The 16,514-nt window shown below is 43.3% G+C and overlaps 1 long non-coding RNA gene across 23 annotated transcripts; it reads left to right on the plus strand.

Annotated features, from left to right (window-relative positions):
• Window positions 1-2,579: 2,579 nt before the first annotated feature.
• Window positions 2,580-9,895, plus strand: LOC103631973 (uncharacterized). 23 transcript variants are annotated; one of them, XR_004851343.1, is made up of 15 exons: window positions 2,607-3,187; window positions 3,400-3,543; window positions 3,740-3,985; window positions 4,413-4,534; window positions 4,958-5,104; window positions 5,178-5,409; window positions 5,497-5,726; window positions 5,909-6,336; window positions 6,426-6,463; window positions 6,538-6,579; window positions 6,701-6,830; window positions 7,386-7,459; window positions 7,543-7,694; window positions 8,061-8,268; window positions 9,505-9,895. It is a non-coding gene; the product is annotated as an uncharacterized lncRNA (long non-coding RNA). The 23 variants fall into 23 exon arrangements; XR_004851341.1 differs by having other exon boundaries at window positions 7,546-7,694; XR_004851338.1 differs by having other exon boundaries at window positions 2,580-3,187; window positions 3,400-3,985; window positions 7,546-7,694.
• Window positions 9,896-16,514: the final 6,619 nt, after the last annotated feature.

A 16,514-nucleotide genomic window follows, 5' to 3' on the forward strand; every position in this document is an offset into this window, starting at 1 on the left:
ATCTACGTCAATGACATCGTGGTCAAGACTAAGAGAGGGTCGACCCTAGTGGAAGACTTAACCCTGGTCTTCGACAAGCTGCGGGCAACCCGCACAAAGCTGAACCCGGACAAATGCGTTTTTGGTGTCTCCGTTGGGAAGTTGCTGGGATTCCTGGTTTCATACCGGGGCATTGAAGCGAACCCGGAGAAGATCAAAGCGATCGAGGCAATAAGGCCCCCGGCCCGAGTCAAGGACGTCCAGAAGCTTACAGGGTCATTAGCCACCCTTAGTCGCTTCATTTCGAGGCTGGCTGAGAGAGCGCTGCCCTTCTTTAGGCTGCTGCAAAAGTCCGGGCCCTTCTCTTGGACCAAAGAGGCGGAACAAGCCTTCCAGGAGTTGAAGCAGCACCTGGTGTCCCTACCAATGTTGGTAGCTTCAGAACCAGAGGAGTCGCTGTATTTATACATCGCGGCGGTCGCGGAAGCGATGAGCATGGTGCTGGTCGTCGAAAGACCGGCACCAGAAAACTAGAAACCTAAGGACTCGGGACCGGCTGCAGGGGTCCGAACCATTCAAAGGCCGGTCTACTACGTCAGCGAGGTCCTTCATGAGGCGAAAACCAGGTACCTTGAGACGCACAAACTCCTCTATGTTGTGCTTGTCGCGTCTAGGTGAAAGGGAAATGTGCCCTTGGGCCATTTCTAAGTATTTTGGTGATTGAGTGCCAACGCAAGTGCTTTTGTGTTGATCTATGCAATGTGGTGGACAAAGTGCAAATCATGTCAAAAGGTATGTTTCTATACTTAGTACATTGTTTTATGGACTAATGTATTGTGTCTAAGTGCTGGAAACAGGAAAGATTGAATTGGAAGTGAGATGGCTCTGTTCAGCCAAAGTCAGCTCGGTCTGGGTGCACCGGACTGTCCGGTGGTGCACCGGACAGTGTCCGGTGCGTCAGGCTGGCTTAGGCGAACTTGCCGCTCTCGGGAATAAATTAACGGCGTACGACTATAATTCACTGGACTGTCCGGTGAGCCAACGGTCGGCCGGGCCAACGGTCGGCTGCGCGAGACACGTGGCCGAGCCAACGGTCGGGACAGGGCACCGGACTGTCCGGTGTGCATCGGACAGTGTCCGGTGCGCCAACGGCTCCAAGGCTGCCAACGGTCGGCTTCGCCAAATAAGGAAGGAAATCCGCACCGGACAGTGTCCCGTGGTGCACCGGACTGTCCGGTGCGCCAGGCGACAGAAGGCAAGAATTGCCTTCTCGGATTGCTCTCAACGGCTCCTAGCTGCCTTGGGGCTATAAAAGGGACCCCTAGGCGCATGAAGGAGTACACCAAGCATTCCTTGAGCACTCTTGATCACTCACACTCCATTCTTGCGCACTTGTTCGACATTCTAGTGATTTGAGCTCCGTTCTAGTGCGCTAGTCTTTTGAGCTTAAGTCTGGGTCTTGTGTGTGCGTATTTGCTGTGATCTTTGTGTCTTGTGTGAGTTGCTAATCCCTCCCTTACTCCGTGCTTCTTTGTGAACATCTTTGTAAGGGCGAGAGACTCCAAGTTGTGGAGATTCCTCGCAAACGGGATTAAGAAAAGCAAAGCAAAACACCGTGGTATTCAAGTGGGTCTTTGGACCACTTGAGAGGGGTTGATTGCAACCCTCGTCCATTGGGACGCCATAACGTGGAGTAGGCAAGCGTTGGTCTTGGCCGAACCATGGGATAACCACTGTGCCATCTCTGTGATTGATATCTTCGTGGTTATTGTGTTTTGTTGAGACTCCTCTCTAGCCACTTGGCGATTATTGTGCTAACGCCTAACCAAGTTTTTGTGGCTTAAGTTTAAAGTTTTACAGGATCACCTATTCACCCCCCTCTAGGTGTTCTCAATTGGTATCAAAGCCGTTCTCTTCAAGAAAGGGACTAACCGCCCGAAGAGATGGATCCTAAGGGCAAGGGGATTGCGATCAATGACAAGAAGAAGAAGACAAAACACATCAAGGAGATCGTCTACTACGACGGCAGCGATGAATCCACTTCTTCCCAAAAGGACAACGACGACAACGACTACGACAAAAGAAAGACGGTTAATTTCGAACTTTTCTTTTGACTACTCTCGTATTCCGCAAAGTACAAATGCTCATTTGCTCTCCATTCCACTTGGAAAACCTCCTCACTTTGATGGAGAGGACTACGGATTTTGGAGCCACAAAATGCGTAGTCACCTTTTCTCTCTCCATCCGAGCATATGGGAGATTGTGGAAAGTGGAATGAAATTTGATAGCTCGGATAGTCCTATGTTTATAAATGAACAAATTCATAGAAATGCACAAGCTACTACTGTGTTGTTAGCCTCTTTGTGAAGGGACGAGTATCATAAGGTGAGCGGCTTGGACAATGCCAAGCAGATCTGGGACACCCTCAAGATCTCTCATGAGGGGAACGACGTCACCTTACTCACCAAGATGGAGTTGGTGGAGGGAGAGCTTGGAAGATTCGCGATGATAAGGGGCGAGGAGCCAACCCAAACATACAACCGGCTCAAGACCCTTATCTCTACTACTACTTAAGAACGTAGTGTAGACGTTCACAACATATGGCGCACGGTTCTGCCTTGCACCCGCGAGACCCTCCACTCCGCGCAGCACCAGCCGCCATCCCCGCCCGCCATCTGCGCGCGTCTGGCGTCTCCCTCGCCCCCGCTCTCCTCTCTGCTGTCCACGCCCTCTGCTCGCGTGTCTTCCAGCCACCCGCGAGCAGAGCCTTCGCCCCCGGATCCCACGCCCGCGAGCAGAGCTGCTGTCCATGCCGTCGGATCCGCTCCTCCCTCGGAAGGAGAATCTCCAAATCTCGCCACCATCCCCGCCTACCATCTGCGCGCGTTGGCCGTCTACCGGCTACGCGCATGTGACTGTCGTTGGATCCCAGGTCTCGCCCAATTCCAAGCGCCCCCGCTTCGAGCGTCGCCCCCAACAAGACGTCCGGATCTGCGCTAGCCCTAGCTCGCGAGGTCGACGCCGATGGATCCAAGGACACCAGCGTCGCCCCTCTCCGAGCTCCCCCAATGGCCGCCGCGGGGATGTTCTGCTGGTCCACACCAAGTGCGCCGTCCACACCAAGCTCCTCGCCAACGACTTCCTCCTCTTTTCCATGGCCGCGAGCTCCGCTAGACACCGCTGTCTTCGACCCTGCTGCGCCAACAAGGTCCACGCGCCCAGGCCATCTTTCTCGCCCCCATCCTACTCACATCCTCCCTGCCCCCGTCCTCGACGCTGACGTCACCTCCGCTGCCTCACTCCCACTAATCCGACCGGATCATCGCCCTCATTTTTGGACCCACGAACCTGCTGGGTTTGTGTTGTGTTCCCCTGCCCTTCTGATTTTCTAAGACTCCCGCTGGTTTTGTGTTGATGCAGTGTTCGAAGAAGAGGGAAATCGAGCGCCAGATGGCCACGGCCAAGCTATTCGCGGAGGAACAGCTCGCAGAGGTTGTCGCCCTCAAGAGAGGCATCTTCGTGGGGACTGGTTGTTTTGCTGAGAAAAAAATACCGATCATGGAGGTGTGTCCACACATTTCTTGGCCTTGGAATCTTTCTGAGCCTGCTGACTTGCTCTAGGCATATTGCTACTGAAATTGCAAATGGTCACTGCCTCTATTGTGTATCCTTTAGTTGATAGATACATGTTAGACGTTGCTTAATATACCTCGCGAGATTGATTGAGTTTGCTTGCTGACTACCTATGGTTAATTACTAGATACATGGAGCCAAATGTTATCTGATATACCAGCTTCCATCGCTTGGGTTTTTCTTGTTGGCTACCTGTAATGAATCAGTGGTTAGCACCTTCTGTTGGTTTATCCAAGGTTTTTAGTTAAGTGCAGAAACTACACTTATTTTTTCGCTCAAACAAGCATTTATAAGCTACCAGCTCCTGGCTTCCGCTTCAACCATGCACATATCTCTGTCCGCAGAATTTGACTACTCGGTTGGCCCAACAATTGTAAGTTACCAGCTCCTTTTGTTTTGCTTGAGAAAATCTGATCTTGGTTGAAATGTCAATGTCATTCCAAAAAGAGAGTAAATCACTAACAAGAAGTTTACTGATTCCTTTATTAAACCATTCCTTTCGTTTTAACGAACAATAATTCATGTTGTTTGTTGATAGGTTGGTCGCATTATTATGGCAGGGGTTGTGGGGCAATGAAAATAAGTCATTTGAAGCAATAAGAACAAATTGGTTTTATGTGGTGCATGTTAGTTGAGAAATGGTATTTGAAAATTTTATAGGAATCCAAAATCCTAAATCCAAATTGTATATTTAATAATTGGAAGCAGTTTCTCTCGGTAAACCTCAGCTTCGCTTCTTCATGTATATTGTTTAAAAAATGGTAGTTCAACATGATATGAAATATTCACCATCTTGATAGGCCGGAGGAAGGATATCAATATTATCAAAAAAGCATTTATAAGCTACCAGCTCCTGGCTTCAGCTTCAACCATGCACATATCTCTGTCCGCAGAATTTGACTACTCGGTTGGGCCAACAATTGTAAGTTACCAGCTCCTTCTATTTTTCTTGAGAAACTCTGATCTTGGTTGAAATGTAAATGTCATTCCAAAAGAGAGTAAATCACTAACAAGAAGTTTACTGATTCCTTTATTAAACCATTCCTTTCGTTTTTTAAACGAACAATAATTCATGTTGTTTGCTGATAGGTTGGTCCCATTATTATGGCAGGGGTTGTGGGGCAATGAAAATAAGTCATTTGAAGCAATAAGAACAAATTGGTTTTATATGGTGCATGTTAGTTGAGAAATGGTATTTGAAAATTTTATAGGAATCCTAAATCCAAATTATATATTTAATAATTGGAAGCAGTTTCTCTTAGTAAACCTCAGCTTCTCTTCTTCATGTATATTGTTTTAAAAAATGGTAGTTCAACATGATATGAAATATTCACCATCTTGATAGGCCAGAGGAAGGATCTCAATATTCGATGGTGTACAGAAGAGTTTACCGGTTGTTTCACCCATCTTGTTATTCACTATCTTGATATTCACCATCCTGATCAGAATGTGGCCACCAATGGCCACCATCGAGTTTTTGACATCACACCTGGTAGGCAGGCACTGACCTCTAGACATGCTGCCTTCCACAGTTCCACTCATCTTTCTACCATCCTTGGTTGCAGTCCTTCCTCCCCCCAGTTCCTAGAGCCCAGAGGTTTGGCGCTGCACATCACTGTTCCTTCTTCAGTCCACTCATGTAGTCATGTCCATGGATGAGGTTTTTTCCTCTTGAATTCAGTGGGACAACCGTTATGTTGTGTTTCTTGGAAAAATGTCTTTCGTTAGTGTTGGTCTTCTAAATAAGCGTCACTTCATACCACTTTGGATCTGACTACTTATCACAAGAATGATCAGGTAAGAAAGTCCAGATTCCTCTATCCTTTGTAGTCTTGCAGATGCTTATTATTCTAACTATATTAGTTTATTTAACCTTTGCACCAGAAAATAGCAATATTCTTGGTCCTCACTTAGATACATGTCTGAAAACTTTGGTATTTTCTGAAGAGTGGTCTGAATCAGCAGTCTTACTTGTCCTATCAGGTTAGTGCACTCTCAAGAATAGTTGCTTATTCTAAATTTCGGCACACATGATTCTGTAGATGGCTAGACCATCTGGCTTTAGCTTGGGAAGCAGTTATCCACCCCGTCAACATCAGTAGAGTGCTAATTCAGTAAGTAATACTATTTGTTTATATCATGTCAAGATTGAACACATCACCTTTTTTAAAACTACTTGAATTGTTATTTTCCATTTCCACAAGAGGTACATGGCAGATTCCTGTTGAGATTTGATCTTTTAGTGCCTGTTAAGCTTTCTGAATGTGAATTACTAACCATAGTGACCTTGTATTAGGTTCAAAATGCTGGGCTGGAAACTATTGGACTAAGACCGGCAAATTCTCCAAGTCTGTCAACTAATTCAGGGGTTTATGAGCAATTCATGCAGAAGTACCATCAACCACAGACTCAAAATTCACTTAGGTTGCAGGCATCTTCAGATCCTCAACAGTACAAGGATCAGAGCCAAAAATCCGTTCAAGGAACACAGGCTGTGCTGGATCCATATAGCTTACTTGGATGTTGAGTTTAATAGGAATGAAAGAGCCTGGACCAACAACTCTTGCTTTAGGGATTGATTTGACCTCATTGGGGTTGAATTTGAACTCCCAAGATAATCTTTACAAGACATTTGGCTCTCCGTGGTCAAGTGAGCCAGCTGTAGGAGAACCTGATTATCAGATCCCAGCTTGTTTCTCTGCAAAGCCACCACCAGCACTGCAAGTAAGCTTCTAAATATTTAGTTTTTGTTAGCGTTTTTCTGGCATTACATATTCACATTTTTTCATCCTCTGCAACCATTTCATTTTCAGAAGTTTCACCCTTTGACACTATTCTACATCTTTTACAGGTACTTTAGAGTTCGTTAAACTGATCTTTTGATGTAAATAGGTTGTGCATCATCTAACTGTGTTCTTTGTGCAGCATGCCTAAAGATGCCACTCAGTTATATGCTGCTAATGAACTGTAAGCATAGAAACTGCACAATTTGTAGTATCACTATTTGTATTCTTGATGTATAGCTTGCAGTCTTGCACTAATGCACTCTACCACAGTTTTTAAGTAAATTGCTGCTCCATGTTTTCAGATACAATAAAGGGTGGTTTTACCACAAAGACTACCGTGTCTGGCTAACAAGAGCGCCTAATTCCGCACCTCTTGTGAAAACTCCACTTCACTCAAAACATCTACCACTAATGTGAAGGCCATTTTTTGAGGTAATATAATAGAACCTAATTTGTGTTGTCATTTTTGTGCATGGCTTTATGGAGGTATCGACAACAACGCCCAAAGGAACCCGTCGCAATTTTTATTCTAGGCTTTAGTACAATTTTTTATAATTTTATTAGTATATGCTTCCTTGATAAATTATTTCCCAATTTATCTGTTTGTGCTAATATACATGGGTGCTCTTTTTCTTTTGTTTGTAAGCATTTTTATGGCCTCTCTTTTCATGATCTTATTTTTCCAGACATACAAGTACAAGGATTAACTTTTCAGAACATTCTGCAGGCACTTTCACATGGATGTTTAATTAATTTACTACTTTAAGAAGCAATCCCAGATCCACATCCAATTGTGCCTCCCTGTATTCTGTATGATCTATGGAGATTATGTTGTATCTTCATGGATCCACAACAGCTCAACATGTAGCTAAAAATCAGCTGCATCAGAAATATTAAGCAAATCAGACATGCGGGCCTATCAACTTATTTCTGGTATAAAAAACTGAGATCCTTAAAAAAGAATAAAATATTTTACTTTTGCTGCAGCCTGCTGGACTGGACCCCGTTGTGTTCTTCCGATGATCAATCAGTCAATCACAAATTCAAACCATACAAATCAAGTATGTTTTTATTTTATATTACGGTGAAATGATACTAGAATTTCAATGACATGTTACACAATTTTTCTTTGCTCAATATCCAGCAGCTCAATATCTAGCGTGCTTTTGGAAGTCTGTTCAAGGGGTGGAGTGAGGAGAAGATATATTTTGCTCCCACATACAAGTACTCTTGCAATTCAGATTCTTATGCTGGAGAGACTGCCACATCAAAGAAAAAGAGGAGAACCCCAGCCTGGTATGTACTACAATGTTTGAGATAGTTTCAGAGAGTTCAGATCTCATTCTCATATGTTAACACTCGTCAGTGGCTATGAAGTATCCTAGAGTCCACAAACCTCTTTGCAACCCGAAAACCTTGTGTTTCCCCTTTCTGTACCACAAGAACCATCTTTTGAGATGAGTTAAATCAGATTTGGACAACAAGGTAAGTTGTAAGCGTGGGGAAACACAAAAGAGGAATCATTCTCATGTGCCGGTTGTATGTTTGGGTTCTATTAAATAAACAAATCAAGATAATTCACATATTCAGAATTCAGGAATCACACTTCCCAAACCATGAATACATAATACTATTAATGACCGGTTTGTTGCAAATGTTCAGGTGTGAAAGAATACTATGGCATGGAGATGGTATTGCACAGTTGTCCTACTTCCGGGGGGATCTCAATTCTCTGACCATCGTCGTGTTTGTCGGACATTTACTGTTGAGGTTAAAAGGCTAGATGGCCGATCAATGCGGCGCCCATCAAACACCAACATTAGAATCGATGCTGAAGAGTTGTTACCGACAAGAGACAAGCATAACTAAGGTACTTATGTGTCTTCAGTCTTCTTGATATTGCATTAATATCTGCAGGCACTACAGCAGTCTGTGTCCTTAAGCAAATCACAAAACACTGCACTAGACCAGTGAACCATACTTGCATAGCTACGGCCCATGGCTAACTACTATTATTGTTATGACATCACCGGTGCTGGGGCGGGGCCCAAATCATCGATTAAAGCCTAGGTTTTTGTGTGACTTGGGAACACAATACCTCGGAACCTTTCTAAAGGACGCTAAGTTATCTGTTCCTCGAGGAAATTTCCTGTGACCATAGAAATATGATTAAAGATCATATGCTTATTATTATTATGTTGTTGTTATTGTACATCATATAGTCGCGTACAGTTTCAAAAGGAACATTAGTTTATATTGTATACTTGTAAAACTTCCTCACAGGGTTGTTTTGGTTTTCATTTCTACTTTCATTTGTGTAATTTCCAAAGTTCAACATAGTAGCCAAAGCATGTTCGCTTTCTTTGATGTACTGTACAAAGTTTGTATTTTGACCTTTGTAGGGGTCAAGCTTTGAATTTGTGTAACAGCCTTACTAGAAGGAGTTTAATTGTACAATATACTACCTCCCTCCTTATTTATTTGATGCCAAATAATGTAAAATTGAACTGCAAAACATCAAATAAAAAATGGAGGGAGTACCATTTATCCCCTATCTTGATTCTTAAATGGATTAAGTATTGTGAATGGACAAAGAACTGATAATTTATCTGTGTGTATATCGCTTAGTTTCCAAACACTTAAGTAGATAATCGAGCAAATCAGAGTAGATGGCGGACTCGACACATAACAAAGGATTGTAGCGTTCTCTTTCTCAGAGCAAGATTAATAACAGAGTGCTGACTATAAATAAGATTAAGCTATACAATAGTTGTCCTTTATTTATCTACAAAAAAGTTATTATTATTGTTATATATTATTATATTCATGAATGACATTATAGCAATCATGGCTATAGTTAACTTTGAGCTTTGCACACATAGTGTTTCCATCAACAGACTGGTTAGTGTTTGGGTGTAGTCTCTTTATGGTGTGCATATGCTTTGCACAGTCAGAGACTATGTTTTTATGATCAGTCATCAGGGACTATGATGAGTGTTTTCTTTTCAGGGTGTGGTCTGCAGATGACAGACAACAACTCATGGATATTTTAGTTTTGGTGGTCTCTGTTTGGTGTCCCTGACTGACATTAGTGTTTTTGTTGTAGGTGATCTAGATGGATGAAATTGTCGACAAGGCCATTAGCATCATGCAGGTTACCTCAAAGCATCTCATGTATATTCGCAAGGAGAAGCTGCACCCAGGGAAGGCATTGAGTGCAATAGAGGTGAAGGAACTGCGCGAAGCCCTTGAAGCGATTGCTGAAGGTTTGGACCAAGATTCACTCTTGTGCCAGAGTTTGGCGTAGTACTCGATTACAAACTGTGTACTATGTTAATGTAATGACATAGTTTGTATGATACAGATCGTAGTGATGTTGTTTGAAGCTGTTTGTATGAACTGTTTCCTACTATCTTGTATGAATTATGATGTCTGATGTAGTTTGTATGAACTATGTCATATTATGTTGAATGAAGCTATTGCATGCCCTTATTCTATGATTTGTGTAGGATGCAAAGATTCTTGGGAGTAATTTTTTGAGCGGTCTATTAAATTACGAGGACAATTCATGTTGATATGTCATCCTTGCAAACATACAACATAGACTTATCAATATCGCTAAAAAGATTAAATTAGTGTATGAGATTAGTGTTGTCGATATATTTGTCTATCATTCAAAATTCTATATTGATTCTTTAAAATTTATGTGATATTATAATATTTGTTCGACATCAGTTCATTCTATTTGAGTCGACGTATTTATAACAATATTATATATTTATATCGACAATATAATATTAGTGTTATAATGATATTTTGCCATATGGATTATATATATAGTCAGATTGAATAAAACCCCACAAATGATAACCAAGCCTACAAAAATCCCCAAGGAATAGCAGATTATATACACCTTTTTGGTACAATTGGACAAATAGAGATAAAATATCATCTTCTGTGTGCATTGAGAGTTAGTATAAAACATAGATATAGAACAACAAACATCACTATAAATAGTATTTTTGTAATGTGATGACACTCTCTAGCGGATTTGTACACATAATATCCATCAAAAGAAGATGTTTATATAATTTTATATTTGACACAGTTGCCACGAGTACATCTTTTTTAGTTGTTTGTTGAAAAAAATGGTGGATGCTAGGGTTCAAACCGTGGTCGTTTGGATCTGAGCACGCATCCTCTACCTCAGCACCTCATGTTTCTTTCTGTTATATAAAAGATAGATCGATCAAATATCTAATTTAAGCAAGTTGTACCTGTGTGATATATAGATACCGTAGCAACACACGGGCAACTAACTAGTCAACAAAATAAGGAGCTACGGAAGCACGCGATGGACGGACCACGACGTCGTCCGCCTAATGCTAAGGTCCTTTACTGTACTTGATCCACATTTGGTGAACAATATTCGTGAAAATCCTAGGTACACCAAGATGTCGCCCAAAGAAGTCCTTGGAAAATTCGTAAGCGGGCGAAAATGATGATCAAGGAGGCGAGGTACGTGGACGACGCGTTGAACGGTCCAATCCATGAGCCTCAACCCATTGCTCTCAAGGCAACGAGGAGCAAGGAGGCGCTACCTAGTAAGGTGGCGCAAGTTGAGGCGGCCGGGCTCAATGATGAAGAGATGGCTCTCATCATCAAGCGCTTCAAGACAACGCTAAAGGGTCGCAAGGGACAGCCAAGCAAGATCAAAACAAAGGGGAAGCGCTCATGCTTCAAATGTGGTAAGATTGGTCATTTTATTGCTAACTGTCCCGATAATGAAAGTGACCAGGAACAAGGGAGCAAGAGGGAGAAAAAGAAGGTATACAAGAAGGCTAAGGGCGAGGCACACCTTGGCAAGGAGTGGGACTCGGATTGTTCGTCATCCGACTCCGAAAATGAAGGACTCGCCGCCACTGCCTTCAACAAGTTATCCCTCTTCCCCAACGAGCGTCACACATGCCTCATGGCAAGGGAGAAGAAGGTATGTACTCGAGACAATACTACTTATGATTCTTCTAGTGATGTTGAGTCTAGTGATGAAGAAATAGATTACTCTAGTTTGTTCAAAGGATTGGATAGAACTAAAATAGATAAGATCAATGACTTGATTGATGCCTTGAATGAAAAGGATAGACTCTTAGAGAAACAAGAAGACCTTTTATATGAAGAGCATGATAAATTTGTTAGTGCACAAAATTCACTTGCTCTAGAAGTTAAAAGAAATGAAATGCTTTCTCGTGAATTGTCTACCTGTCATGACTCTATCTCTAGCTTAAAGAGAATTAACAATGATTTAAATGCCAAACTAGAAGTAGCTAATAAATCAACATCTTGTGTAGAACATGTTGTGGTTTGCACTAGGTGTAAAGATTTTAATATTGATGCTTGTAGTGAACACCTAGTTTCAATTTCTAAATTGAATGATGAAGTAGCTAGTCTTAATGCCCAACTTAAGACTAGCAAAAGCGAATTTGATAAGTTAAAATTTGCAAGGGATGCCTACGCAATTGGTAGACACCCCTCAATTAAGGATGGACTTGGTTTCAAGAGGGAAGCCAAGAACTTAACAAGCCATAAGGCTCCCATTCCCGCCAAGGAGAAAGGGAAGGCCCCTATGGCTAGTAGTGCTAAAAAGAACCATGCTTTTATGTATCATGATAGGAGACATGCTAGAAATGCAAATAGAAGTTATGATGCTTTTGATTCACATGTTTATGATTCATATGCGATGTTTGCTTCTAGTTCTTCCTATATGCATGGTAGAAATGTAGCTAGAAGAAATGCTATTAATCACATGCCTAGGAGAAATGGTGTTAATGATCCTAGGAAAATTAATGAACCTTCTACAATATATCATGCTTGCAATGCTTCATTTGCCATCTGTAGAAAGGATAGGAAGATAGTTGCTAGAAAATTAGGGGCAAAATGCAAGGGAGACAAAACTTGCATTTGGATCCCTAAGACAATTGTGACTAACCTTGTAGGACCCAACAAGAGTTGGGTACCTAAGACCCAAGCCTAAATTTGCCTTGCAGGTTTATGCATCCGGGGGTTCAAGCTGGATTATTGACAGCGGATGCACAAACCATATGACAGGGGAGAAGAAGATGTTCACCTCCTACGTCAAAAACAAGGATTCCCAAGATTCAATAATATTCGGTGATGGGAATCAAGGCAAGGTAAAAGGGTTAGGTAAAATTGCTATTTCATCCGAGCACTCTATATCTAATGTGTTTTTAGTTGAGTCTCTTGGATATAATTTGTTATCTGTGAGTCAATTATGCAATATGGGATATAATTGTCTATTCACAAATGTAGATGTGTCTGTCTTTAGAAGAAGTGATGGCTCATTAGCTTTTAAGGGTGTATTAGACAGCAAACTTTATTTAGTTGATTTTGCAAAAGAGGAGGAGCTCAACAACTTCAAAAGAAATGAAGTTTGGACACTGGTGCCTCGTCCCAAGCAAAACGTTGTGGGAACCAAGTGGGTGTTCCGCAACAAACAAGACGAGCACGGGGTGGTGACAAGGAACAAGGCACGACTTGTGGCAAAAGGTTATGCCCAAGTCGCAGGTTTGGACTTTGAGGAGACTTTTGCTCCTGTGGCTAGGCTAGAGTCCATTAGTATCTTGCTAGCATATGCCGCTCACCATTCCTTCAGGTTGTTCCAAATGGATGTGAAGAGCGCTTTCCTCAACAGGCCAATCAAGGAGGAGGTGTACGTGGAGCAACCCCCTGGCTTCGAGGATGAACGGTACCCCGACCACGTGTGTAAGCTCTCTAAGGCGCTCTATGGACTTAAGCAAGCCCCAAGAGCATGGTATGAATGCCTTAGAGACTTTTTAATTGCTAATGCTTTCAAGGTTGGGAAAGCCGATCCAACTCTTTTTTACTAAGACTTGTGATGGTCATCTTTTTGTGTGCCAAATTTATGTCGATGACATAATATTTGGTTCTACTAACCAAAAGTATTGTGAAGAGTTTAGCAGGGTGATGACTCAGAAATTCGAGATGTCGATGATGGGCGAGTTAAGCTACTTCCTTGGGTACCAAGTGAGGCAACTCAAGGATGGAACCTTCATCTCTCAAACCAAGTACACGCAAGACTTGATCAAGCGGTTTGGGATGAAGGACGCCAAGCCCGCAAAGACTCCGATAGGAACCGACGGACACACCGACCTCAACAAAGGAGGTAAGTCCGTTGATCAAAAAGCATACCGGTCCATGATAGGGTCCTTACTTTATTTATGTGCTAGTAGACCGGATATCATGCTTAGCGTATGCATGTGTGCTAGATTTCAATCCGATCCTAAGGAGTGTCACTTAGTGGCTGTGAAGCGAATTCTTAGATATTTAGTCGCTACGCCTTGTTTCGGGATCTAGTATCCAAAGGGGTCTACCTTTGACTTGATTGGATATTCAGACTCCGACTATGCTGGATGTAAGGTCGATAGGAAGAGTACATCAGGGACGTGCCAATTCTTAGGAAGGTCCCTGGTGTCATGGAGTTCTAAGAAACAAACTTCCGTTGCCCTATCCACCGCTGAGGCCGAGTACGTTGCCGCAGGAAAGTGTTGCGCACAACTACTTTGGATGAGGCAAACCCTCAGGGACTTTGGCTACAATCTGAGCAAAGTCCCACTCCTATGTGATAATGAGAGTGCTATCCGCATGGCGGATAATCCTGTTGAACACAGCCGCACAAAGCACATAGACATCCGGCATCACTTTTTGAGAGACCACCAACAAAAGGGAGATATCGAAGTGTTTCATGTTAGCTCCGAGAACCAGCTAGCCGATATCTTTACCAAGCCTTTTGATGAGCAGACCTTTTGCAAGTTGCGTAGTGAGCTAAATGTCTTAGATTCGCGGAACTTGGATTGATTTATAGCATACATGTGTTTATGCCTTTGATCATGTTCCTTATGCATTTTGTTGTTTATTTATGGTGCTCAAGTTGTACAAGCACTCCCCGGACCTTACAAGTCCATTTGCAAGTGGTGCACAAATCTAGGGGGAGATGTGCTACAACTAAACCCTTTGAGACTAACCATGTGCTTGAGTTTGCTTGATTTAGTCTCTAAGGAGGATTGAAAGGGAAAAGGTGGACTTGGACCATGCAAGACTTCCACCGCACTCCGATGAGAGGGTAACTTATTCCAAGTTCATCTTTACGATCTTATTGCCGTTTACTCTTAGTTGAAGATTTTGGTGAGGCAATAAGGTTAAAGGGCCAAGATTGATCCCGTTTTGGTGCTTGATGCCAAAGGGGGAGAAAATAAAGGCCAAAGCAATAAATGGATCAGCTACCACTTGAGAAATTTTGAAAATAGTAGAATAGAGCTTTTGGTTTGTCAAAACTCTTCTATTGTCTCTTTTGTCAAAAGTTGGCCTCTTGTGGGGAGAAGTGTTGATTATGGGAAAAAGGGGGAGTTTTTGAAATCCTTGATCAATTTATTTTGGAATATCTCTCTTTATGTCTCTACAAGTGAATTTGAGTTAAAGATAGGAAATTGAGTTTGATTTGCAAAAACAAACCAAGTGGTGGCAAAGAATGATCCATATATGCCAAATATGAATCAAACTATATTGAGTTTTCATTGATATTGCACTTGTTCTAGTTGCTTTATGTTGTGTTGGCATAAATCACCAAAAAGGGGGAGATTGAAAGGGAAATGTGCCCTTGGGCCATTTCTAAGTATTTTGGTGATTGAGTGCCAACGCAAGTGCTTTTGTGTTGATCTATGCAATGTGGTGGACAAAGTGCAAATCATGTCAAAAGGTATGTTTCTAGACTTAGTACATTGTTTTATGGACTAATGTATTGTGTCTAAGTGCTGGAAACAGGAAAGATTGAATTGGAAGTGAGATGACTCTGTTCAGCCAAAGTCAGCTCGGTCTGGGTGCACCGGACTGTCCGGTGGTGCACCGGACAGTGTCCGGTGCGTCAGGCTGGCTCAGGCGAACTTGCCGCTCTCGGAAATAAATTAACGGCGTACGACTATAATTCACCAGACTGTCCGGTGTGCACCGGACTGTCCGGTGAGCCAACGGTCGGCCGGGCCAACGGTCGGCTGCGCGAGACACGTGGCCGAGCCAACGGTCGGGAGAGGGCACCGGACTGTCCGGTGTGCATCGGACAGTGTCCGGTGTGCCAACGGCTCCAAGGCTGCCAACGGTCGGCTTCGCCAAATAAGGAAGGAAATCCGCACCGGACAGTGTCCGGTGGTGCACCGGACTGTCCGGTGCGCCAGGCGACAGAAGGCAAGAATTGCCTTCCCGGATTGCTCTCAACGGCTCCTAGCTGCCTTGGGGCTATAAAAGGGACCCCTAGGCGCATGAAGGAGTACACCAAGCATTCCTTGAGCACTCTTGATCACTCACACTCCATTCTTGCGCACTTGTTCGACATTCTAGTGATTTGAGCTCCGTTCTAGTGTGCTAGTCTTTTGAGCTTAAGTCTGGGTCTTGTGTGTGCGTATTTGCTGTGATCTTTGTGTCTTGTGTGAGTTGCTAATCCCTCCCTTACTCCGTGCTTCTTTGTGAACATCTTTGTAAGGGCGAGAGACTCCAAGTTGTGGAGATTCCTCGCAAACGGGATTAAGAAAAGCAAAGCAAAACACCGTGGTATTCAAGTGGGTCTTTGGACCGCTTGAGAGGGGTTGATTGCAACCCTCGTCCGTTGGGACGCCACAACGTGGAGTAGGCAAGCGTTGGTCTTGGCCGAACCACGGGATAACCACTGTGCCATCTCTGTGATTGATATCTTCGTGGTTATTGTGTTTTGTTGAGACTCCTCTCTAGCCACTTGGCGATTATTGTGCTAACGTCTAACCAAGTTTTTGTGGCTTAAGTTTAAAGTTTTACAGGATCACCTATTCACCCCCCTCTAGGTGTTCTCACCAGGAAGCTGTGCCATTAGTTCCAAGCGCACAGGGTTGTGGTGGTGACCTCCTTCCCATTAAGGGCCATCCTCCACAACTCTAACGCCACAGGCAACATCGCCAAGTGGGCTGCGGAGCTCGCTGAGTTCCAGCTGGACTTCCGACCTCGCCACGCCATCAAGAGTCAGGTCCTGGCTGACTTCATCGTAGAGTGGATGCCTCC

The sequence above is a fragment of the Zea mays genome, chromosome 7, assembly GCF_902167145.1.
Source record: "Zea mays cultivar B73 chromosome 7, Zm-B73-REFERENCE-NAM-5.0, whole genome shotgun sequence".
NCBI lineage: Eukaryota > Viridiplantae > Streptophyta > Magnoliopsida > Poales > Poaceae > Zea > Zea mays.